Source organism: Bidens hawaiensis, unplaced genomic scaffold (genome assembly GCF_021521415.1).
Source record: "Bidens hawaiensis isolate Kalapana, Puna unplaced genomic scaffold, B.hawaiensis_p1.1 tig00050418_1, whole genome shotgun sequence".
Classification (NCBI taxonomy): Eukaryota; Viridiplantae; Streptophyta; class Magnoliopsida; order Asterales; family Asteraceae; genus Bidens; species Bidens hawaiensis.
In genome coordinates, this window is record NW_027499011.1 from 1 (window position 1) to 2,216 (window position 2,216).

Genomic DNA, 2,216 nt, shown 5'->3' on the forward strand with positions numbered 1-2,216 from the left:
CAACCTAGGCTGAATATAAGTAAGTAAACACTATTTTCCTCAAATTTTATGTGATTTTGTTTGTTTTTATGTCTTATAGTAAGAATTTTGTTTTTGGTCACAGGGTTATGTGTGACATTCTTGGTTGAATTTGCGGTGCTTCGATATGGAAACGACATTGAACAACAATCATGGATCATCAGCATTTTGAGGCTAACATTCGTGATTCTTGCATCATGCCAACTTTTGTATGCTATTTACACTTACAGGTAAACATAAAACCGGCTCCATTTTTTCAAATTACATTTTTTTTTCAAATTACATTTTTTTATAAACTTTGCATTATAACTTACTACATTTTAAATTTATGCAGGGACTATGAGACATTGAACCACCAGATGTTACAATCACTAATTGATAAAGTTAATGGAATGCAAGGAAACAAACCGTTGGTATACAATAATGATGATGAAGATGATGATGTTGACTGGAATTCATGGGTTGACTTGGATTTACCTGAAGATGAACCAGAAGACCTTGACTATACACTCTCTGAAGGAGTCATGGTGCCTTCAGTTTCTGCTTCGGGTTCTAGAGGATATAATCTTCGTCGCCGCAACTAATAGGTTTAACATTATGCTACTTTTTATGCTAGGAGCATGTTAATATGTTCTTTTGAGATTATTCGGTTTCGTATATAAATTTGCATACACATACATGGATATATATGATCATATTAGCTGTATTTAGTCAACAACAAACTTGTCATTCATTATGGCTTGTATTTATCATTAGACCATGCGTAGTGGTAAGGGGGGGGAATGGGGAGAGAGGTGTGTCACGTGGCGCCTAGTCAGCAAGGAGATAGATTGTATTTTAGGGGTGTAGTGGTGTGGGAGAGATTGAGGGGAGATGTGTCACAATTTTAGTGGTTTTTATGAATAAAAAATTAATAAAACTGAGGTGGGCCCAACCATGTCAGCCATTTCAAGTTTCAATCGAGAAATATCTCTCCATTGCTTCACTTTCTGTTCCACTTCTTATTATTGCAAGCTTATCACTTTCATTGTCTGTAACTTTGCTTGCTTAAGATATGGACTCTTATATATTACTCCTTATGCATATTATCTTGTCTCTAGTACCGACTTTAATCAATTTTAGTGGCTGGGGAATCTGTAAGACTGTAACTACCAAATGGTAAGAGCATAAGCTTTCAAATATAGTGCTGCAAATATTAAACTCATACATCGTACTCAGTATATCCCACCAATAGCAAAGCTATAGTAGGGTCTGAGTAGGGTAAGATGTAGACAGCCTTACCTCTACCCCATAAGGATAGAGAGGCTGCTTCCGGTGAGACCCCCACTCATACATGTATTATATTTTTTAGCCCTATTGAAAAAATCGTTGACATTTTAGTCTAGTTTAATCAGATAGCAAGTTGGATAGATTTTGACACATCACACTAAATGTAGATTTTATCTTACGATCCTAGTTATTACATATGGCAAAATGAATATAGTCTTTTGGTATAATTTTTGTATTTTCATAATATTTGACACTAGATACATAATTTATACAAAGATAATAAATTTTTTAAGACAATGTGTCTGAGTTTTATGAAAAATACAAATTCATAATACCGTAAATTAGAGTAGTTACATACCCCCTAAACAAAATTAATAATCCCTAACCTTTGGAACTAAAACTCATAGCTGATAACACAACTTGATGATCGTGGTTGATTGATCTCTTTAGTCTTTACTGCACTTGGTTGTGATAATAGAACTAGAAGAATAGAATAGTTTATTAGTTAAAATAAGCTAGTAATAAACCGTTTTATTCGTATGAATCTCGTAAAAAGTTAATGTGTGGTGGTTACAAAAGGATATTTTTAAATTAAAATCATTTCAAAATAATACATATAATCAACCTACATATGTAGTTGTTTCAAAATCGTTATGATAAGAAAAAAAACATATATATCATGCATATAAGAACAGACAAAAAGTATATACTATATAGATTCATCGTGATTTTTTTATTAAAAAATGTCAAATATTAAACAAAATGATCCAATTACAATAGAGATGAAAGATGGGTAAGCGAGCAACAAGATATATATGTTTTTTGAATGGCAAACCCGATCATAGTGAAAACAAATTCATAGTTCTTCGGCTCGATAAGTTACTGTGCAAGACCGTTGAACTCTTTTAAGAAACGTAATAGTTTCGAGG

General features: G+C 32.7%; 1 pseudogene across 1 annotated transcript; it reads left to right on the forward strand.

The window, feature by feature from the left end:
- Nucleotides 1–79: 79 nt before the first annotated feature.
- On the forward strand, nucleotides 80–707 carry LOC143598472 (protein GAMETE EXPRESSED 1 pseudogene; annotated as a pseudogene). The gene is made up of 2 exons (XR_013147117.1): nucleotides 80–248; nucleotides 353–707. The product of XR_013147117.1 is annotated as a protein GAMETE EXPRESSED 1 pseudogene (transcript).
- The last annotated feature ends 1,509 nt before the right edge of the window (nucleotides 708–2,216 follow it).